Below are 23,955 nucleotides of genomic sequence, written 5' to 3' on the forward strand. Positions count from 1 at the left end.
ATGGGATGCCAGTGCTACAGGCAGTGGCTTTACCCACTACGTCACAGCACCAGCCCCAAGTCAAGGCTTCCCTGACCTCCTTTTTGTCCTCAGGCCTGTGCCTCCCTGTAGTTGTTCTTTGCAGCTCTCCTGGGAGACTGGAGCCAGAGGGTGATCAAGAACCATTTAGTAGAGCATTGGCCTCTTGGCTTCTGGAATGTTCCCCACAGCCTCCCTAGAGCTACTGTAACCGCTTTCCAAAATATGCTCCCTTGCGATGGCCCCTGTGGGGTTTCCCCTTGAAGTGTGAGCAGCAGCGGACTTACATGTGGCCCCTGGTAGGCTGCTAAGAGGACCTCAGACAGGGGATTCAAGGAATCACGAAATAATTTCATTAGCCCACACTTCACCAGTTTGAAACTAAGCTGAATGGTGACACAAGAAATCCTGTTAGCTTCTTAATAATTATTATACATGCAGGGGTTCACATATGCTGCAGAGATTACTCTTTTAGTCTCTTGGTTAATACCCAGTGAACTTCTTTTTCACGTCATTTACATTTTCATTATTATTTACTTTGGTTAAATGTGCATGCTCCGATTCTCTTATTGTGCTGGCTTACATCCTCACATATAAAGTTAAATCACTGTCTCCACAGTGGCTTAAGGAATGGGCTGTGATGCAATTGAGAGGATGTTTTGGGAACATTGGGTGGTGAGAAAGCCGGAAATGGAGGATCTGGAAAACCAATGTTTGGTGTGTAAATTTGCTTATATATTGGGGGACCATTAAAGTGGTTTTGTGGTGGTTTTTCACGTGCTTGCTTCTGTGTGTGAAAATTTCTTAGCTATTTATAATTCTTTTTTTTTTTTAAGACTTATTTTATTGGCGCTGGCGCCGTGGCACACTAGGTTAATCCTCAGCCTGTAGCTCCCACATCCCATATGGGAACCGGTTCTAGTCCTGGCTGCTCCTATTCCAATCCAGCTCTCTGCTGTGGCCTGGGAAAGCAGTAGAATATGGCCCAAGTGCTTAGGCCCCTGCACCCATGTGGGAGACCAGGAAGAGGCACCTGGCTCTTGGCTTTGGATCGGCACAGCTCCAGCCATAGAGGCCATCTGGGGAGTGAACCAGTGGAAGGAAGACCTTTCTCTCTGTCTCTACCTCTCACTTTCTGTAACTCTACCTCTCAAATAAATAAATACAAATCTTTAAAAAAATAAAAGATTTATTTTATTTATTTGAAAGACAGAGTTACAGAGAGAGGTAGAGACACAGAGAGAGAGAGGTCTTCCATCGGCTGGTTCATTCCCCAGATGGCCACATCGGCTGGAGCTGTGCCGATCCGAAGCCAGGAGCCAGGAGCTTCTTCTGGGTCTCCCACATGAGTACAGGGGTCCGAGGACTTGGGCCATATTCCACTGCTATCCCAGCCATAGCAGAGAGCTGGAATGGAAGAGGAGCAGCAGGGACTAGAACCAGCGCCCATATGGGATGCTGGCACTTCAGGCCAGGGCTTTAACCTGCGGCACCACAGCGCTGACCCCTAGCTATTTATAATTCTAAGTGACAGCAGATGGGATTGTGTGAAGCAGAGGTTTCTTTGTTTGCAGGAACATTGGGTTTCCTGGTTTTGTTTTTGGTTCTAGTGTTGAGCTGATTGGTATTTACACAGAGATTCTATGAATTTAAGCTTTAGGTAGTAGAGCAAGAGAAGCCCCAGCCCTGCGCCCCACAGACCACAAATGCCAGCAGACAAAGGTCTGTGAGTTTTGTAACTACTTTGGTCCATGAGAATTATGGGAGAGGGACCTGTGAGCAGGATCAGTCCTCCAGGCCAGAACCTGGTGAGCACTTGACCTCACGGTGACAGCTCTCCTGAAAAGAGACCACGAACCTAGAAGTTCTTGCAATGCACAGCTCCTGCTTGCAGGGCTGAGAAACGGAGAAAACCAGCCTGCAGCAGGGGGGAATAAAGAACAAAACTCACCTTCAGAGAGAAGCAGAGTGAGAGCCGGGGGCTTCCTGTGCCCCTCCAGCAGGCTGTGCCCATTGTCCAGGGTCCCCAGATGGCCAGAGCGGCCAGGGCTGAACCAGCTCCCGTCCTAAGTAACAAGAGCTGCCACAGACACTGCTCACAGAAGGAACCCAACAGACATAGACCGATGGCATTCAGGTGTTCCCCGTGTCATCCAAACCTGCCTACGGACAATAGGACAGCTAAAAATCCCCACGGTTCAGAGGACGCTGTGGGACTCAGCACTGCCAATGGAAGCGCTGACGATAGAAAAGCCCATGAAAAAGACCATATCCTTCACTTTCTCACCCCCTCCCAGGAATTCAGATCACCTGTTTTGTGCCAGGCATACAATGGGGACTTACCTCTGGTTATTGTCCTCAAAGATATTCAAATAGAGTGGGAGGGTGAGATGACCTTGATTGGTGCCCAGAGAGAGGGTGGCAGAGGGTGATGAAGAGGAGTCACTTAGCCCAAAAACCGGATCAGGGAAGGCTTTCCAGAGGAGACAAGGAAAGCAAACACCGAGTTGAACCATTGTGGATGCCTCGAGCGGACACCCTTATTGACAGCAGAGAGTTCATGGCCGGAAAATCCTCTTGTAGCAACCAGAGTTTATGCTCTTCACTTGAGATGTTGTGGTGTACGCGGTGATGGGGGTGACGGCGGCCCAGGGAGAGGTGCAGTCAGCCAAGCTACAGATCTTCTATTTTCAAGCTCAGGTTTGATTTGAGAATGAGGACTAAAACAAGCACAGGTAATAAATAATAAGGTCTGTGATTTTGATCAGTGCTTATTTTTGGAAGATAGTGGGTGACTGCAGTAATTTTAAAGCTCCTAGATCGCTGACTTTTAACACCCAAAAGAAGAATGCTAAACTAAGCTAGGAACAAAGGCAGACTGAGACTACTGAAATACTTGCAAAGAGCCTCTGTATTTATTGTTATCTGGAAGCATGGGCCTGTTGTACTAAAGCATTTGGAAATTAGAATGGGTTGGTTTTTAATACCTCATTGATGTGCCTCCTGTCCCATGGGGCCATGAGCAAACCACACATCCTCTTGGCCCACAGGGTCTGAAGTCTAGCCAGTCCTAGAGAAGGGTGGCACGAGGTGACCAAAGGGACTACAACTTCTGAGGAGCAGCTGGGACACGAACAGGCACCCATATGGGATGGTCTACTACACCCCCCAGGGGCGGTTCTACAAGTAACAACTTACCAGGGAGAGGGAATATGATGCGCCTCGACAGCTGATTAGTTTTTACCAATGATGACTTCTCTTCAAAGTCAGGGAATGGGGGCCGGTGTTGTGGAGCAGTGGATTAAGCCACCACCTGCAATGCTGGCATCGCCTATCAGAGCACCGGTTCAAGTCCCTGCCGCTCTACTTCCAACCCATTGTCCCTGCCATTGCATCTGAGAAAGCAGCAGAAGGTGGTCCAGGTTGGACCCCTGCCACCCACATGGGAGACCAGGATGGAGCTCCTGGCTCCCAGCTTCAGCCTAGCCCAACCCCGGCCATTGCAGCCATTTGGGAAGTGAACCAGCAATGGACCATCTCTCTCCCTCTCTCTCTGTCACTCTGCTTTTCAATAAATAAAAATAAATAAATCTTTAGAAAAAACCAGAGACGGAGAAGCAAAGGAAGAACTAGAAGGGTGGAGCAGAAAGAAAAATTTTAAATCAATCAATGCAACAGAGCAGAGGGGAAAAAGGGGTGAGAGGGAGCTAAAACTTCAGGGGCAGAATAAGTGTGCAGCATCAGTGACGAGAAGCCCCAAAGAGTAGGGGCTGTGCTGTGGGTGTGAATGTGCTCCCAAGCCCATCTGCTAAGATCTTAACCCCCAGCGTGAGTGGGTCATAAAGGCTGAGCTCTCGTGAAAGGTATTTGTGACCTTGGAAAAGGGGTTCTGCTGGGGCGTAGCGGGTAAACCCACAGCCTGAGATGCCAGCATCCCATATGGGTGCAGGTTTGAGTCCCAGCTGCTCCACTTCCGGTCCAGCTCCAGCTGCTAAAGGCTTAGAAAAGCAGCAGAGGATGGCCCAAGTGTTTGGACTTCTGCTACCCATGTGGGAGACCCAGATGAAGATCCTGGCTTCAGCTGGTTCAGCCATGGCCATTGTGGCCATCCAGGGAGTGAACCAGCAGATGGAAGCTCTCTCTCTCTCTCTTTCTGTGTGTGTGTGTGTAACTCTGACTTTCAAATAAATAGATAAATCTTCAAAAAAAAAAAAAAAGAATTATCATTCCATGATTTTCCTTAACTTGTCATTGATCCTGATTCTGTATGTTGCTAAAGCTAAAGTCGGCTTCCTAAGAATTAAAAATCAGACAGGTAGAAACACCAAAACATGCTGAGAGTATGTCATGCCACAGTCCCATCTTTGAATGAACTGGCAGTTATGGAAGTATTGAAGGGACATGGTGACATGGGGGGAGGAGTGACAGTCACCAGAACCATGAAAAAATGGCCAGAAATACTTAACAATGACTTCAGAAATAGTGAAGCCTAAGTGACAGCTCCATTTGTTCTGTGTAAGTATAAATACTACAAACTCCATCATGAGAGGAAAGGGACACTATGAGCAGGTTGTAACACACTGATGGTGACCTTTGAACGGTGTCTCCACACTGCTGGTGTTTGCCACGTGAATTGGTGAGTGTCCCCTCCATCCTTGCAAAGGCCCTGCTTCCCTTGGACTATCAACCTCTTTGTCATTTTAAAATCTTTATTTTTTTGAAAGTCAGAGAGGCAGAAACAGACAGATACAGTGAGACCGTCCATCTGCTGGTTTTCTAACAAGATCATTGCATGTTCAAAATTCAGTCTAGGGGCCAGTACTTTGGCTTAGAGAGTAAAGCTACCACCTGTAATGATGCCAGTATCCCATATAGGCACCAGTTCGAACCTTGGCTGCTCCACTTTCTAATCCAGCTCCCTGCTAATGGCCTGGGAAGAAGCAGAAGATGGCCCAAGTGCTTGGGCCCCTGAACCCAAGTGGGAGACCCAGAAGAAGCTCCTGGCTCCTGGCTTTGGATCGGCCCAGCTCCAGCTGTTGCAGCCATTTGGGGAGTGAACCAGTGGATGGAAGACCTTTCTCTATGTCTCCCTCTCTCTGTCTGTAGCTCTGCCTTTCAAATAAATAAATAAATCTTCAGGGCCAGCACTGTGGCATAGAGCATAAAGCTGCTGCTTGCAGCGCCCTCATATGAATACTGGTTCAAGTCCCAGCTGCTCCACTTCCAATTCAGCTCTCTGCTCTGGCCTGGGAAAGCAGTAGATGATGGCCCAAGTCTTTCCCCATATGGAAGAAACTCCTGGCTTCAGATCGGCCCAGCTCCGGCCGTTGTGGCCATTTGGGGAGTGAACCAGTGGATGGAAGATCTCTCTCTTTCTCTGCCTTTGCCTCTCTGTAACTCTGCCTTTCGAATAAATAAATAAACAAATCTTAAAATCCTCAAAAAAAAAATTTCAGTCTATTGCAGAGAGCCAGATTGGGAGAGGCAGGACTTTCCAGACAATGAATGTTTCTGCTGGGAAAGTCCTTGGCATTGGGCCTTTCCCCTTAGACTAATCCAGCAATGCACACCCTTACGTGTCTCATTTTCTGGCCACTTACAGGGAATTAAAGGGATTTGTTTCCATGACCCGACCGCAGCAGGAGGAAAACTGCGAGTCTCCTAGGACAGTGAAGTCTTGTAACTCGGTCAACTATTTGCAAAGTGGAACCTCCTTCTCCTCCCCTTCTGGAAGCTTCCAGGTCCGAGGAGTTCAAGGGGCTGCTGAGTGGGGAGGTGAGTTAGATATTTCACACTTCATTTGACTGCTGCCCTACCCAGTGTCTCTTAACACGGCAATGCCCAGCTGGCTCTAGTTGTCTGAAACAGATCTGAGTCTGTTCCTTTTTATTTTACTTTAACAATATCTCTGAATGGAGCCAGCACTGTTAATAAGGATTAAGCAGCTGCTTTCAATGCCAGTATCCCATATCAGAGCACAGTTTCCAGTCCTGGCTGCTCTGCTTCTTTCTTTCTTTCTTTCTTTAATTTATTTTTTATTTATTTGAAAGAGTTACAGAGAGAAGTAGAGACAGAGAGAGAGGCCTTCCATCCGCTGGTTCACTCCCCAGATGGCCTCAACAGCCGGAGCTGTGCCGATCTGAATCCAGGAGCCAGGAGCTTCCAACAGGTCTCCCACGTGGATGCAGGGGCCCAAGGACTTGGGCCATCTTCCACTGCTATCCCAGGCCATAGCAAAGAGCTGGATTGGAAGTGGAGCAGCTGAGACCGGAACCGGCGCCCATATGGGATGCCGGCACTTTAAGCCAGGGCTTTAACCTGCTGTACCACAGCGTCGGCCCCTGCTCTGCTTCTAAACTAGCTCCCTCTCAAATGCCTGGGAAGCCAGCAGAGATGGCCCAAATACTTAAACCACTGTACCCATGTGGGAGATATGAGTGGACTTTAGGGCTCCTTGCTTGGGTCTGAACCAGTCCCAGCTATTGTGGTCATTTAAGGAGATGGAAGATCTCTGTCTCTCCCTCTCTTTGTCACTAAGCCTATCAAACAAATAAATAAGTAAATAAATACTTTTTTAAAGTCTTTAGAGGTTGATGTTGTGGAGTAGTGGGTAAAGCCACCGCCTGTGATACTGGCATCCTATATGGGTACCAGTTCGAGTCTCAGCTGCTCCACTTCTGATCCTGCTCCCTGCTAATGCACCTGGGAAAGTAGTGGAACATGGCCCAAATCTTTGGGCCCCTGCACCCATGTGGGAGATCCAGAAAAAGCTCCTGGCTCCTGCACCCATGTGGGAGATCCAGAAAAAGCTCCTGGCTCCTGGCTTTGCCCTGGCCCAGCCCTGGTTGATGTGGCCATTTGGGGAGGGAATCATCAGATGGAAGACCTCTCTCTGTAACTCTGGCTTTCAAATAAATAAATAAATATATTTTTAAGAGGTCTCTAAACCTATGGATACCTTTATAATTTTACATAAATGACAAAATGTGATCACATTCTGTGTGTTGTAGGTTTACTTAATGCAATCTTTCAAAAAATTTATTTACTATTTTATGGTTCCCACCTCTGCAACCTCCCATCACCACTAAGTCCCGTTAGCCCTCTTCCCCATCACCTTCCAGGCAATCCCTGCCAACAGCCTTTATAATCATTTACCAGCAGAGACACCTGTAAGATCCATTTTGCCCTGGTTTATAATCATCTTATGCACACTTCCCTGTATCTTGCTTTCCCTACACAGGAGCATTTTATGGAACTCCCTCCTGGTAAATTGGTACAGCTCTGATTCCTTCTCTCTATGGCTGCATAGTCTGTTGGGTGTGTGTTTCCCTGTGACTTCTTTAACTGTCCTCACATGGTGGGCATCCACACCACACCCAGGTGTGGCTGTTTGCCACTCTGACAGCGCTGTGCTGTCCTTGGACACATGGCAATTATTCCTAGTAGCTCTCTAATGAGGGGATGATGTTTTCAGAATGCATCACTCTGTAGAAGAGTATTTTTAAAAATTTTCACATATGTTTTATATATACATATATATACACATACACACACACACACACATAGACACACACACAAATTACTTTCCTAAAGGGCCTGGTTTTCCTAATGCTCCCTTGCAGCCCCAACTAGCAAAGTGATTAATTTGAAGACAGGGCCTCTAAAGAGGTAAGTCCCATTAAATGAGATCCAAAGGGGCCTCTAATCCAACAGGACTGGGGTCCTTAAAAGTAGAGCCTGAGACCTGGGGATGTGCTCCATGAGCAAAGGCTTTTTGAGGTCACAGCAAACTAGGGCAACCTTGGGAGCAACCAAACCTGCCGCCATCTTGACCTTGGAGCACCAGCTTCCAGAACAGTGAGGAAATAATTGTCTGTTGCTGAAGCCGCCTCTGCCACGGCACTTTTGTCACAGCAGCAACAGCAGACCAATCCACTCCCCTACTGCTTTATGTCTTTCAAGAAGATTTAATTATCCCTTCTAAGTCCCGTGCATTCCTTGTTAAATATCTTTCTAGGCATCTGATAGGTTTTGTCATTATATGACCATTCTTTTGGGGGTAAGTTTGGGCAATGTCTCTTCCCAGAAAATCATTTTTTATTTTAATGTATTTACATTATTAATTGACAGAAGTAATTGTGCATGTTTACAGAGTGTGGTGTTACGTTTCAGTATGTTGCATACTCTGTGCTGTGAGCAGACCAGGGGAGTTAGAATATCCATCATCTCACACGATTATCGTTTCTTTGTGTTGGAAATATTTGAAATCCGCTATTCAGGCTATTTTGAAATGCACATTTAATTGTTGTTAACCATTGCACTACAGAATATTAGAAGTTATTCTTCCTGACCAACTGCATCTTGGTACCTATTAACAATCCTCTCTCCTTTCCCTACCCCGACACCCTTCCCAGGCTCTGGTAGTCACTGTTCTAATTCTCTGAAGCCGACTTTTGGCTTCCACAGATAAATAAGAACATGCACGGTTTCCCTTCTGTGTCTTGCTTGTCTTACCTAACACGACATCCTCCAATTCCATCCAGCTTGCTGCAAGGACAATGTTTCCCTCTTTTTTGTGACCGAGTCCTATTTCATTGGGAATATATACTACAATGTCCTTATCCACTCATCCATCAGTGGACACCAAGGCTCCAAATCCTGGCTATCATGACAGTGCAGCAGTGAACACAGGAGTGCAGACATTTCTTCAACAGACTGAGTTCATCTCCGTGGGAACACATTCAGCAGAGGGGTTGCTGGCTCACACGACAGCCCTACATGTATTTCCAGTCTTTTAGAGAATCCTCCTTTTCATCTAGGATTTCAAAAAACAGTTTTTTTTTTTTTTTGCCTTTGAGTTGCACAAAATATTCTTGCAAAGCTTTGAAGTGCTCCTCTCTTTATTCTGCTCTGCTTCTTGTTCCTATCTTGTCGACTTTGGCTCTCGCTGTTCTTTCTCTTCTAATCAATATCACACTATTTTATTGGACTTTTCAAAGAATTAGCTTATAAAATCAATTATGTTTTCCACTAGATTTTCTGTGGCATTCATAAATTTTGGCCTTAATCATGATTAATCTCTCTGAATAACTGTCTAACATCTTATTGCAGACAGTAATAAATGCAACCAGAAACATAATCAAAATTTAAAATGGAAAATGGAAATTATATAAAACTATTCTTTGCTGCTAATGTGACCATAAACCTTAAAAACCCCAAAAGCTCTAGTTAATAAAAGAACTACTAACATTTATATGGAATTTGGTAAGAAAACTGGTTAGGAGATAAATGTGCAAAATTAAGCACTTTTCTTCTGACAGCAGCACCTAGAGATAAAAATGAGAAAATGACACCATTTTCTCTTCCTGGATTATATTAATCTATCTTACTTTTTTTCTGACTTGTTAAGACTCCATTTCAGGGCCAGCACTGTGGCATAGTGGGTAAAGCTGTGTCTGCAGTGCCAGCATCCCATATGGGCGCTGGTTCAAGTCCCAGCTGCTCCAGTTCCAATCCAGCTCCCTGCTAATGGCCTGGGAAAAACAGTGGAGGATGGTTCAAGTGCTTGGGCTCCTGCACCCATGTGGGAGATCTAGAAGAAGCTCCTGGCTCCTGTCTTTGGATCAGCCCAGCTCCAGCTGATGGGGCCATTTGGGGAGTGAACCAGTAGATGGAAGATTTCTCTGTCTCTCCCTTGCTTTCTCTCTGTAACTCTGCCTTTCAAATAAATAAATACATTTTTTTAAAAAAAGTAGATAGAAAGTAAACTTATTAAATATGGAACATGTTCCAAAAGTATTTTTAAATATTTATTTATTTGAAAGACAATGTGACATAAAGAGATAGGGAAAGACAGCAAGAGAGAGAGAAAGGAGAATCTTTCATCCATTTGTTCACTCCCCAAATGATTGCAACAGCCAGGGCTGGACCAGGCTGAAACCAGGAACTAGAAAACCCATCCGGGTCTCCCACATGGATAGCAGGGGCCCAAAAACTTGGGCATCTTCCACTGCTTTCCCAGGCACAATAGCAGGGAGCTGGGTCGAAAGCAGGACAGCTTTCAAACCAGCACTTGAATATGGAATGCTGGCATTGGAAGCAACTTAACCCATTGTGCCACAACACCAGTCCCCACAAATAACTGTTGACTATCTATTGTGTGCTATAACTAGGAGTAGTGCCTGCTGTTTCCCTAATGAATCCTCAGGAGGATTTGGTGCATTTCTGTGTTTGGTGATGAAGCTCTCAGGGCCCTCGGGGTCTAGGGGACACGGTGCAGGTAGGAGCATGGGAGACCTGAGCCTCACACCTCTGTATTACCTAAGCAGCTCTCCTATGATCTTTGGAGACCTGGATACTATTTAAATACCATCTTGGGGCTGGTGCTATGGTGCAATGGGTTAAAGCCCTGGTCTTCAGTGTCAGCATCCCACATGGGTGCCGCTTTGAGTCCCAACTGCTCCACTCCCAATCCAGCTCTCTGCTATGGCCTGGGAAGGCAGTGGAGGCTGGCCCAAGTCCTTGGGCCCATGCGCTCACATGGGAGACCCAGAAGAAGCTCCTGGCTCCTGGCCTCGGATTGGTGCAACTGTGGCCGTTGAGGCCATCTTGAGGGTGAACCAGTGAATGCGGAAGACCTTTGTCTCTCTCTCTCTCTGCCTCTGCCTCTCTGTAACTCTGCCTTCTAAATAAATAAATTAAAAAAATAAATGACATCTCAAGAAGGAAGTTCGGCACAGCGATCAGGCAGCTACTTGGGGTGCATGCAACCCATACTGGAGTTCCTGATTTGAGTCTTGGCTCTGCTTCTGAGTCCAGATTCCTGCTAGTGTCCACTCTGTGAGATGGCAGGTGATGGCCCAAATGCCTGGGTCCCTGGAACTCACCTGGGAGACCTGGACTGCATTCTAGGCTCCTGGCTTCAGCAGCAGATGGGAGATCTCTCTGTTTCTCTGTCTCTGCCTCTCTCTCCTTCATTTCAAATATTTTTTTTTAAAGATTTATTTATTTATTTGAAGGGTAGAGTTACAGAGAGGCAGAGGCAGAGAGAGAGGAGAAAGAGACGTCTTCCATCCCCTGGTTCACTCCCCAGATGGCTGTAACAGCTGGAGCTACACCAATCCGAGACTAGGAGCCAGGAGATTCCTTCAGGTCTCCCACATGGGTGCAGGGGCCCAAGGACTTGGGCCATCTTCCACTGCTTTCCTAGGCCACAACAGAGAGCTGGATCGGAAGTGGAACAGTCAGAACTCAAACTGGTGCCCATATGGGATGCTGGCACTGCACACCAGGTCTTTCATCTGCTACGCTACGGCACCAGCCCCTCAAATAATTTTTTTTTTAATTTAAGAATTGGATTTGATCCAAAGGCGAAAGTTTTTATTTTGCATTCTCAAATAAGTTCCTGAAATTCAAAACAGTGGTATGAACATTGAAGGCCAAAATATTTTTAATTTGGAAACATCTTGAAATAAATAAATATAAAAAGATTCTTACTAGCCAGAGCCTAGAGGATCCAAACCTAGATTTTTTTTAAAAAGATGTATTTCTTTTATTTGCAAGTCAGAGTTATAGAGCGGGGGAAGTAGAGGGAGAGGCAGAGGCAGAGGCAGAGAGAGAGGTCTTCCACCCACTGGTTCACTCCCCAGATGGCCACAACGGCCAGGATTGGGCCAGGCCGAAGCCAGGAGCCAGGAACTCCATCCATGTCTTCCACATGGGTGCAGGGGCCCAGATACTTGGGCCATCTTCTGCTGCTTTTTCCAGGCATGTTAGCAAGGAGCTGGATCATAAGTGGAGCAGCCAGAACTCAAACAGGTGCTCATATGGGATGCCAGCACTGCAGGCAGCAGCTTTACTCACTATACCACAGTGCTGGCCCCCCCTAACCTGGATTTTATATCACAATATTAGAAACAGACAGAGAGACTTAGAAACAAACAACAGGACCCAGCACTGTGGCATAGCTGGTTAAGCCGCTGTCTGAAACACCAGCATCCCACACAGGTGCCGGTTTGAATCCTAGCTGCTCCACTTCTAATCCAGCTCGCTGCTAATGGCCTGGGAAAAGCAGCAGAGATGGACCAAGTGCTTGGGTCCCAGGGAGACCCAGAGAAAGCTCCTGGCAACTGGCTTCGGCCTGGCTCAGCTTATGCTGTTGCAGCAGTCATCTGGGGAGTGAACCAGTGGATAGAAGGATCTCTCTCTATCTCTCTCTCTGCATCTCCTCTCCCTCTGTAAGTCTGACTTTCAAATAAATAAATAAATCTTTAAAAACCAAAAATCCTCCCTGGATTAGGAGCAGAGGTGGGGAAGAGAGCGAAGACGGGCAGATGTCTGGGTCCTGGCCACCCACTTGGGGAGAGAGAATCCTAGAACACAATGATTTTGCACCTCACTCCCAATGTGCCTGAAGCCAGGAAGACCTGTACCGGACGGACTGCCAGAGAAAAGGGCCGGTGCTGCGGTTCACTAGGCTAATCCTCCACCTTCTGGCGCCAGCACACGGGGTTCTAGTCCCGGTTGGGGCGCCGGATTCTGTCCCGATTGCCCCTCTTCCAGGCCAGCTCTCTGCTGTGGCCAGGGAGTACAGTGGAGGATGGCCCAAGTGCTTGGGCCCTGCACCCCATGGGAGACCAGGAGAAGTACCTGGCTCCTGCCATTGGATCAGTGTAGTGCGCCGGCCGCGGCGGCCATTGGAGGGTGAACCAATGGCAAAGGAAGACCTTTCTCTCTGTCTCTCTCTCACTGTCCACTCTGCCTGTCCAAAAAAAAAAAAAAAAAAGAGAGAGAGAGAGAGAGAGAAAAGGCAGCAATGACGGACAAGTGCCCAGTGCCTGGGAACTGAGCAAGGGTGGCTGTGGCTGTGAGGGGGCCCAGCTTATGCAGGCATGCGTGAGACACAGTCGCCACCTTCAAGGACTCCACAGTCTAGCAGGAGAGATGGGCACTCAAAGAGAAGCAAGTTGTACACAACCCCCAAAGTCAAATGCACATACTGTTAAGCACAATTTATGGAAGGCCACTGCTTTAGGCTGAGCCCCTACACTAGGCCCAATAAAACAGAACAAACCAGAAAGAAGTCATCTGTGCTTGGTGCCAAGTAATGAAACTGAACTTGGAAATGAGCCACACAGGAGATTCACAGCAGCAGTCAGAAGCGGCTCCTGTTACCCGAGCCAGCTAAGTAAACCCCTGCACTTGAACCCTGTAAGTGAAGCAACTTTGAAATGACCACACCACTTTTTGTTCTATTTCTCCGCTTCTTCAGCCCTTTTCTGCCTATAAAACCTCCCTCCTCCACTCAACTCATCAGAACACCTTGTCCAAATCTTTAGATGGCTACTGCATCATTCATAACAAAGTCAGTTCAGCTTTAAACTCGTTTTGTTGAAGTTCTTGTGTGTGTGTGTGCGTGTGTGTGTGTTTAATGGACTAGCTTCACAACTTTGTTTCCAATTAATACCAATCCTTGGGATCATTTTGTTTTCTTCTTCTCCTTCTCTCTCTCTCTCTCTTTTTTTTTTTTTTTTTTTTGACAGGCAGAGTGGACAGTGAGAGAGAGAGACAGAGAGAAAGGTCTTCCTTTGCCCTTGGTTCACCCTCCAATGGCTACCGTGGCCGGCGTGCTGCGGCCAGCGCACGGCTCTGATCCGATGGCAGGAGCCAAGTGCTTCTCCTGGTCTCCCATGGGGTGCAGGGCCCAAGCACTTGGGCCATCCTCCACTGCACTCCCGGGCCACAGCAGAGAGCTGGCCTGGAAGAGGGGCAATCGGGACAGAATCCGGCGCCCTGACCGGGACTAGAACCCGGTGTCCCGGCGCCACAAGGCGGAGGATTAGCCTAGTGAGCTGCGGCGCTGGCCTTGGGCCATCTTCCACTGCTTTCCCAGGCCATAGCAGAAGGCTGGATCAGAAGTGGAGCAGCTTGGATTTCTGCTGGCCCCGCAGGCAGCAGCTTTACCCACTACGCCACAGCACCAGCCGCCAAACAGGCAATTTTTCTGAAAAACCTCATTGGTATTTTGTGTCCCAACAGATTTGCTGGGGAGTTTCTGTTCTTGCATTGTTTGTCCTGGAGCAGGCCTTGGAAAACCCTGCTTTGAAAAGGCCCAGGGAGGCCGGCGCCGCGGCTCACTAGGCTAATCCTCCGCCTTGCGGCGCCGGCACACCGGGTTCTAGTCCCGGTCGGGGCGCCGGATTCTGTCCCGGTTGCCCCTCTTCCAGGCCAGCTCTCTGCTGTGGCCAGGGAGTGCAGTGGAGGATGGCCCAAGTCCTTGGGCCCTGCACCCCACGGGAGACCAGGGTAAGTACCTGGCTCCTGCCATCGGATCAGCGCGGCGCGCCGGCCACAGCGGCCATTGGAGGGTGAACCAACGGCAAAGGAAGACCTTTCTCTCTGTCTCTCTCTCTCTCACTGTCCACTCTGCCTGTCAAAAATAAATAAATAAATAAATAAATAAAAATAAAAAGAAAAAAAAAAAAAGAAAAGGCCCAGGGAACCCAAGATGGCCTGGGGCTCCAGTCTGGGAGGGGCGAGGAGAGGGTGGAGGGTAGAGGTTGAAGCCCCCAGGCCACTTCCCACACAGCAGCTTCCCTTTCCCCGTCTCTGTGCGTCTCCTCAGTGAGTTTCCCATTAGGCCGGGTGGAGGGGGGAGACAGACATGTTTTAGGGAGACAGACTGAGCTGGCATCTGAGCCCTGGGTCTCCAGCCCGGAGCGGATGCGTAGTGAGTGTTTTTGGAAGGTGTTTTGAAGGGAAGAGGTCGACTTTAGTACTGGAGCAGGAATAGTCAGTGGAATGGAATTGAAAGCCAAAGAAAAGTTTGTCAGCTCAACGGTTTTTGGAATATATTTGCAAATGCGAGTTAACCAAAACTCTACAGACTGATGCAAAGCCGGATTCTGGGATTTTGCCTTTTCCCCAGTGCCAATCTGGTTTCCTCGTCATGCCCAGAGGCGGCAGAGGTGGGGGGTGGAGATGGGAGTCAGGAAGGAAGAAGGAAATCCTTTACTGGCTTCGTCTGCGTCCCTGAAGCAGGTGCTGCCTGCGGGGAAACTGAGGAAGAGCAACACGAGTTCCTGCCACTCAGCGACCGAGGGCTCTGAGACTTGGAAAACAGGGAGTTTGTTCCCATCCACCCTCTGTAGATGTAGGAGTTGATGTTCACGGGAGCCCGGAAGCAGAGGCCTCCAGTTTCCAGTACGCTGCATTCTTCCTCATTGCTGTCGTGTCCTCGGCTCAGCCAGACAAATCCGCTGTGCCGCCAGAGTACCCCAGTCCTATGTGGCAAGAAAATCGCTGGTTTTCTAGGCAGAAAACTCAGTTTTCTTTCAAACTCAGTCTGCACCTTCCCGTTCCACTCCGTACCGCTAGAGGGCGCCCTTACCGACTGTTTTCTCCCGGCTCAGGGTTCCCGGGCTCCCAAGCTCCTGTGTTCCTCTCTAGCTAAAGCCAATGTGATGCGTGGGTGGAGGAGGAGGGACGCTCCATGCCAGGCCATCCTGTCCCACTTCTTCCTTTCCCAGTTCTTCTTTGGGCAGTGGCTGCCTCTCACAGGTAACCACCTTCCTCCTTGTGATACGGGATAAGGTAGCCAGCTGAGCTGGAGGTCCCCAACCACAAGCCCTCGCCCCAAGTAGTTCTCTCCTACCTATGAGAACACCCCTTGTCCCCGGGATGCCTTTGTTTTCCCAGGGACCTGGGGGAAGGTAACCATGTAAATAATTATACTGAGCACCACGTGGACTTTCACGGAGGTATCATAAAATTCCTAGGTGACCACATTACCTCCTAAAAGGAAGTGCTCCCCCCTCTTCTGTCTACACCAAGAATACGGAGGTGCTAAACTGCTCTCTCTCGTTCCCCTTTCCTGCCCCAGCCCGTCCTCTGCCTATGTGCGTGCGTGCGTGTGTGTGTGTGTGTGTGTGTGTGTGTGTGTTTCTCACCTTTTACATAAACCTTGGACACTGTCTACGTGCCTGTGCTTAGAATGCTTCTCTAAGTAGAAGGCAAGGGCCTGGAATAAAAAACTAAATTCCACCTCTCCCACTTGGACTCAGGTCCACCACACACTCCTGCTTTGTTTCTGGGCTCCGTCTCCCCCACCTTGGCTCACGCGGGCTCCCCCCTCCTCCATGGCTGCAGCCCTGGAGCCCCTCAGAGGCTCCTCACACAGTGCCCTCGCCACAGTCCCAGCTCCCAGTCCTGGGGCTGGTGACTGACTGCTCCCTCAGCCCTGGGGGCCAGAGTGCTGCCTGCAGCCCTGGGTTGCCCCGCCTTGCTTGGGTTCCAGCGCTCACAACACACTTCTAACCAGGCTGCCTTCTAGGACTCTCCCTGTCCTGGGATCGGCTTCCTGATTGCACCCTGTTTAAGACACAAGGGTTTTATTAACCCAGTAAGATTTCTGAAGTCTGGGGCCAGTGCTGTGGCATAGTAGGTTAAGCACTGAGGCGCCAGCATCCTGTATGGGCGCCTGTTTGATCCCGGCTGCTCCACTTCTAATCCAGCTCTCTGTTATGGCCTGGGAAAACAGTAGAAGATGGCCTAAGTCCTTGGGCCCCTGCACCCACATGGGAGACTCGGAAGAAGCTCCTGGCTTCAGATCTGCCAAGCTCTGGCTGTTGAGGTCACCTGGGGAGTGAACCAGCGGATGGAAGATCTCTTTCTTTCTTTCTTTCTTTCTTTCTTTCTTTCTTTCTTTCTTTCTTTCTTTCTTTCTTTCTTTCTTTCTTTTTTAATATTTATTTGTTTATTTGAAAGTCAGAGTTACACAGAGAGAGGAGAGGCAGAGAGAGAGAGAGAGAGAGAGAGACAGGTCTTCCATCCGCTGGTTCACTCCCCAGTTGGCCGCAATGGCTGGAGCTGCACCAATCCGAAGCCGGGAACCAGGAGCTTCTTCCAGGTCTCCTACAAGGGTGCAGGGGCCCAAGGACTTGGGCCATCTTCCACTGCTTTCACAGGCCACAGCAGAGAGCTGGATCGGAAGATGGGCAGCCGGGACTAGAACCAGCGCCCATAGAGGATGCCGGCACTTCAGACCAGGCCTTTAACCCGCTGTGCCACGGCGCTGGCCCCGGAAGATCTCTTTCTCTTGATCTCTCTCTGTAATTCTGCATCTCATATAAATCAATAAATCTTTTTAAAAGAAAAAAATAAAAGCTCTGAAGTCATTTGTCTGTATCTCTCCACTCTGACATATTGTAAACCCATCCTTCCCACTCCCTGAAGTGTCCGCACACATCCCTTGCACACCACCTGGCCCTGCCTGGAACGCTGTCCCACGGTCCTGTCGCCAAGGGTTCCCAAGAACCCTGTGCAACCCAGGAAGACCCTGTGAGGTGGAGATCAGCTTAATTTGCTTTCATTGCATTTCTGAAGTATTTGCTTAGGGGATTAGGAGAGAGTTAAAACCCGGCCCATTGTTTTAAGCACTTAAAAAGAATTTTCAAGTATTAAATATGTCAGAAGCTCTGCCTCCCCATTAAGGAAGTAGAAGCAAAAAGCACTCAAAGTTCTATGCTACACACACACACACACACACACACACGTCTCCAAACTCAGGACGCCCCCCCCCCCCCCCGCTTTCTTCCAGGCTTGCCAGGGCCGGCTGCCTCAGGATCACTTTGGTGCTCCACTGCTAGAAAATTCAGACAGGGGCTGGCGCCGTGGTATAGTAGGTTAAGCCTCCACCTGTGGTGCTGGCATCCCATATAGGGACTGTTTCATGTCCCAGCTGCCTGTCTTCCAATCCAGCTCTCTGCTATGGCCTAGGAAAGTAGTAGAAGATGGCCCAAGTGTTTGGGCCCCTGCACCCGCATGGAAGACCCAGAAGAAGCTCCTGGCTCCTGGCTCCTGGCTCCTGGCTCCTGGCTTCGGATTGGCCCAGCTCCAGCAGTTGTGGCCATCTGGGGAGTAAACCAGCAGATGGAAAACTTCTCTCTGTCTCTCCCTCTCTCTGTCTGTAACTCTACCTGTCAGATAAATAAATAAATCTTTTTAAAAATTCTTTTTAAAAGATTTAATTAGCTAATTAATTATTTTGCTCTAGCTCTCTGCTATGGCCTGGGAAAGCAGTAGAAGATGGCTCAAGTGCTTGGGCCCCTGCTCCCACATGAGAGACCCAGAAGAAGCTCCTGGCTCCTGGTTTTGTATGGACTCAGCTCCAGCCATTGTGGCCATTTAGGGAGTGAACCAGCAGATGGAAGACCCTTCTCTCTGTCTCTCCCTCTCTCTGCAACTCTACCTCTCAAATAAATAAATCTTAAAAATAAAGAAAAGAAAATACACAGGAACAACCATGAATGGGTGTTTTCTGGGGTTCCCTCAAATAATTTTTGTGTTTGAGAACTTGTGTGCAAAGGTTGAAGTAACACCTTGACAGGAGGGATTCCATTTTGGAGAACCTGAGACTCCATTCTGGGAAGGTGCCCCCCCCCACACACTGTGAGGCTCTGGTCTGAAACTATGAACTAGAACAGTCAGACAATAGCAGTCTACTACATCGCACTTAGCAGAGTACAGAAACCCCCTAGCATGATTGCTGAAGCTTGGAAGCAGATAGGCTGCACCTGGGTTCATGATAAAAATGTAATTTGTCTATGTCCTACATAAGATTAAAACCAATACCTGCATTAACGTCAAGATTATAATTGAAATTGTTAAGATTGTAACTGGTATTGTCAAGATTATAACTGATACTAGTTTTGCAGAAGTTTTAGGTCAGCTTGACCCCAGTAACCATGTATTCCCCCCGATCCTAGCAACCATGTATTCCCCTCCCGATTTTGTGGTTTTTGCCTTTATAAACCCTGTTGCTTTGGGCTTCAGGGTCAGGAGTTCTTTAGGGCATGAGCCCACTCTCCACCGCCGGCAATAAAGGACCATCAAATTCTATCAATGTGTGGTGCTCCTTTGTTTACACTCGCTCAGGTACAACAAGGTCTCTTCCTCCAGCTCACTCCGTGTGTGCTTTGTGTGGCTGCCCCAGCCCCAGAAGACAAACAAGCAAATCATCAGCCGCAGACCTGACCACCAGGGAGTGGCGAGTCCTCTCAGGCCACGCAGTAGGATCTCTGCTGGGGAAAAACGGTTCTTACTGAGTCAATATGATGTGCCGGCTACGTGCCCAGAGTTAAAACTGGCCTTAAGAAGGGTGTTTTGACACGTGTAAATACCATCCCGGAAGTTTGCTATTTTGTTGTGGAGACAGCAAATACAGGCAATCCTCCCTGCTGAACTTGATACTGGTGGTGACAGCGATGGTGATGAAGATGGCAATAAAGGAGGAGGTGATGATGACGCGGACGCAGCCAGCAGTGCTGGGATCTGAGTGAAAAAAGGAGGGGTTCATGACTCCAGGCCAAGTCCTCCCGAGTTGGGACAGGCCAGAGCACTTGCTTCTCTTCAGCTAGAGTTTGCAAGAGCAGGTAAAACTCCGGCTGCACTGGGGGACACACTGGATCGAGTGCGGACTCATCACAGCTGCAGCGGCTACAAGCGGCAGAAGCGACCTCATCATCAGGGATGGAGTGGGAGTTACTGGCTCAGATAACGGACAGGACAGGGAAAGCAGTAGCCTCGGGCATAACTGGACTCGGGCCCAAAGCAAAGGCAGTGGTGCTCCACAGCTTGCTGTGTGTTCTCTGGTCACACAGTCTAGTTCCTTACCCGGCAGACACTCTGTCTTCACGTCCTGGAGCATCTTAGCTCAGGATGATCTGAAAGTAGAAGACCTACAAGTGGAAATTCAGTAGAAGGGTTCTGATTGGCTGAGCTTACACGATGTATTCATTCCTTAAGCCAGCTGCCGTGGCTGGGGAAGCGGTGATTGTGATCCAATGGGGCTGAGTCGTGCGTCCCTGTGTGTGGCTGGGGAGCTGGGTTCTCTCATTCGTGGCCCTGCCCCAATCCCACATAGCCGGACGGTGGGAATCAGATACCTCATGGATACTGCTGGAAAGGTGCAGAGGACTGAGAAACTGGTGAAAGGGCAAGCCCAAATGTGTGGATGGAAACTAAGTCACTTTAAGAAAAAGCAACCTAGGCTGGCGCCGAGGCTCAATAGGCTAATCCTCCGCCTGCGGCGCCAGCACCCCAGGTTCTAGTCCCGGTCGGGGCACTGGATTCTGTCCCGGTTGCCCCTCTTCCAGGCCAGCTCTCTGCTGTGGCCAGGGAGTGCAGTGGAGGATGGCCCAAGTGATTGGGCCCTGCACCCGCATGGGAGACCGGGAGAAGCACAGCGTGATGTGCTGGCCGCAGCGCTCTGGCCGCAGCGGCCACTGGAGGGTGAACCAATGGCAAAGGAAGACCTTTCTCTCTGTCTCTCTCGCTGTCCACTCTGCTTGTCAAAAAAAAAAAAAAAAAAAAAAAGGCAACCTGGGATGGGCGCTGTGGCGTAGCAGGTAAAGCCGCCGCCTGCAGTGCAGGCATTCCATATGGGTACCAGTTCAAGTCCCGGCTGCTCCACTTCTGATCCAGCTCTCTGCTATGGCCTGGGAAAGCAGTAGAGGATGACCCAAGATCTTGGGCCCCTGTAACTGTGTGGGAGACCCAGAAGGAGCTCCTGGCTCCTGGCTCCTGGCTTCAGATCGGCACAGCTCCAAACATTACGGCCATCTAGGGGAGTAAACCAGTAGATGGAAGACCTCTTTCTCTCTGCCTCTCCTTCTCTCTCTGTGTAACTCTGCCTTTCAAATAAATAAATAAATCTTTTTTTTTTAAATAAAAAAGCAACCAGGGTGGCCTGGCTGGGATGCTTATGATATTGGGCATGGTTGTAAGAGGAGCCAGGGTGGGTTCTGGTGGTCTGGCCCCTTTCAGCTGCTGTCTTGGGGGTGGGAACCTACATGTTGGGGTGGCTCTCTAAATCCCTCAGCCAGTGGAAGTGTTGCCTTGCAGATGGGGATGATAACTCCAGCCGTCTTCACAGCCGGGAAACCGAGCCTCGACACACGGGGCAGCAGCCAGGTGCTCTGCGCTGCAGGTGGAAACAGATTCTGGCTGCTCCTGGAACACCCTGAAAAGAATTGTGGTGGGAGGGAATGGAGTGGAGGGTTCACCAGGAGCCCCTCCTTGTGTTGTACTGTGTTATGGGATCAGGGGCTCTGGGGCCCCTAGCTGGATTTATCCCAGGTCCTTGTCTCAGTGTGAGAGAAGAATTCAAATCAGAGACATAGAAACGTGCAGGTAGGAAGCAGGAGTTCTTTAAAGAGCTTGAAGGGATAGCATGCACACACTGCAAGGTCAATTTGGGCAGCCCCCCTCCGGGAGCAGAGACAGGTGTTCATCACCACTACATTGAGGAGGTGTGATGCCCTAATTGAATATACAAATGGAGCAGGGTCTGGGGAGGAGTCGGTGCATATGGTGTTTTCTGGGAAGATTTCCTGGTGTCTCCATCTGGAGCTCAGCAAACCTGTAGTTGTTACGGTGTCTGTGCATGGTGGGGAGTGAGGCTCAGGTGCATCCTGGGAAGTGGGTGTGCAGAGCATGCAGCCATGTTGGACTGGCATGGATGGAGGTGAGATTTTGGCGGTGCGTGGCCGAGGCACAGAGACAGCTGGCAGTGTCTCAGCTCCTTGGTTCTCTAACTAGCTTCCTACCTAGCCCATGTCACCTGGGGATGTTGACAGGTGCACCAGCAGGGCAGGACTCAAGCAGACCTGCATTTACTCTCCTCCAACCTCTTCTCCCTTCACACCTCCCAGCTGGACCCGACACCACCGCTCACTTCCTCCTCCCACCTGCAGGACAGGGGAGAAGTGGGAACAGCTGAGCAGGCAGCGGATCTGACAGTCACGACTACCCGCATGGAGTACTTCCTGGGTGCTGAAAGCTTACTCCACATCACCTGACCGTCCTCTGGGAAGGTCAGTACTCTCCACTCTTAGATGAGAACACAGGAGCCCTGAGACTCAGGGTGGGCTTGCTCACTCTTCCTGGTCACCCAAACACCTCGCCTCTTTTCTTTGGCAGGTACTTGCTTCAAGATGGCTCCATTCACCAGGGAAAAGGGCATGCTAAAGTTGTGTTAGCATTTAGGAAACGCCAGGCTCCAATATTTGATGTCCCCATGCCCCAGGAGCCAGCCCATGGGAAACCTAACCCTGAGCACATGAACCGTCGGTCTGACTTCATTTCCTTTCTCCCACTCCTCTGGCAGCGCCATCAGGGACAGCTGAGAGAACATAAAAGGTTTTCAACAAGTCCTACAGCTCTAGAGGTGGGGCAGAGAGGGTGTGTGACAAATTGTGACAAATTGTTAGAATTATTGAAACTTTTTTTTATCCTGTCAGAGGCACCGTGTGTGAGAGAACTCTGTTGGGCAGCAGCATTTCCAGGAGAGGGCGCCCTCTCACAGCCTGGCTCACCTGCTCAGGGCTGGCCATGGTCTGCACTGCGGCTGCTGTCTGGGGAAAGTTGCTTTCAGAGAAGTTGCAGGTGCACCTGCCCTTCTGCCTCAGTCAACTGGATGCCCTGAGGGAAGGCTGCCATGGTTATCAAGCAGAGCCTGGTGAGACCTCCGGAGATGCCCATCTTGTCCCATGGTACACTGGGGCACCTGCCTCCCTATGTGCATTGGCTCTGTAACACCACTGGGTACTTCCAGCTATGACCTGATCCCTGTCAAAGCTTGGCTGGTCTCTTAGGCTTGTCATGAAAACACTTGTCTCAACCGGTAGTGTGCATCAGAACCAGCCAGAGAACTGACACAAACACAGGTGCCTGGCCCCAAACCTCTGGGGTGGGACCCAGAAGGGGGTCTATTTTTGAAGCCCCACAGGTGAACTGGATGAACATTTTGACACGTGTTGTCTGCCATGCATTAGCCTGCCACAGTTCCATGGACACTGACAGAAGACACGAGACTTCTGGGTCAGAGATTCAAAGGACTTTATCGCTCATTGCACACCAAGCAGTGCAAGCTTCATGACTGGGTTTGTTCTGCTTGTTCCTCAAGAGCCACAGGTGACACAGAGTGGCCCATATGGATACAGCACACATAGTGGATATGTCACAGCACAGGAACCCAAGCTAAGGGACATAGGTCTTTGAAAAGGATTCTAAGCAAACCTGCCCAACTTTCACACCAGCAGAGAGACATTACCTTAGACAACCAGTCAATCTTCCCTCTGCCCTGGAGGCAGCCCCATTTATGTCTTCCAATGCGATTTGCTTTGTACTCTTCATTAAAAAGGTAAGTCAGAAAGAGTTGGGAAGATAGTCTAGGACAAAAGTACAGCATCCCAGCTCACAAAATGTGCAGAAACACAAGAGACACAGGGAAACTGTCTCCTAACATACACCTGCCAAAGAATCGCTGATGAGGGGCAGGCATTTGGCACGTGGCAAAGATGCTTCTTGATAGGCCTGCATCCCCTATCAAAGTGCCGGGCTCAAGTCTAGGCCTGACTCCCCATTCAAGTTCCCCGGGGGCAGCAGGTGATGGTTCAAGTACTTAGCTTCTTGCCACCCGCATGAGTCAGCTTCACTGAGTTCCTATCTGACTTCAGCTGGGCCCGGTGTCAGCCGTCACAAACATTTGGGGAGTGAACAAGAGGATAGATCTCTGTACCTATCCCATTCTCTCTCTCTCTCTCTCTCTCTCTCTGCCTTTCTAATAAATTAATTAATAAAAATCTTAAAACTTTTGTAAAAAAATCCCTGATATAGGGTATTGTTTCTATATACAAATGCTTTTCAGTTTTCAAACAGCTGATTGAGAGAGAAGCTCTTTAATACACAGTGGATGTCTGTCTTAGAGCGGGTGGAATAGTTAGCTGCCTTATGATATGAGCGCCACCTTACATAAATACCACTCATTCCTATATAAAAAAATACCAGGTTTACAATCACAACTATAGAAATATTGTGAGGGTTAAATTAAATGCTACATGCAAAATAAGGGCACACAGTAGATAATAAATATTAGGG

General features: G+C 49.1%; 2 long non-coding RNA genes across 3 annotated transcripts in view; one reads left to right on the plus strand and one right to left on the minus strand.

Moving 5' to 3' along the window:
• Positions 1–2,714, minus strand: part of LOC149124609 (uncharacterized) — a 62,974-nt gene extending 60,260 nt beyond the window's left edge. For both annotated transcript variants that reach the window (XR_016213313.1, XR_016213311.1), the window contains exon 1: positions 2,362–2,714. This is a non-coding gene — a long non-coding RNA (uncharacterized LOC149124609). The remainder of the gene's footprint in view (positions 1–2,361) is intronic.
• A 2,852-nt stretch (positions 2,715–5,566) lies between these two features.
• Positions 5,567–18,314, plus strand: LOC138843810 (uncharacterized). Its single transcript, XR_011378818.2, has 2 exons — positions 5,567–5,793; positions 18,071–18,314. It is a non-coding gene; the product is annotated as an uncharacterized LOC138843810 (long non-coding RNA).
• The last annotated feature ends 5,641 nt before the right edge of the window (positions 18,315–23,955 follow it).

The sequence above is a fragment of the Oryctolagus cuniculus genome, chromosome 9, assembly GCF_051225735.1.
Source record: "Oryctolagus cuniculus isolate XC-2025 breed Fujian yellow rabbit chromosome 9, ASM5122573v1, whole genome shotgun sequence".
NCBI lineage: Eukaryota > Metazoa > Chordata > Mammalia > Lagomorpha > Leporidae > Oryctolagus > Oryctolagus cuniculus.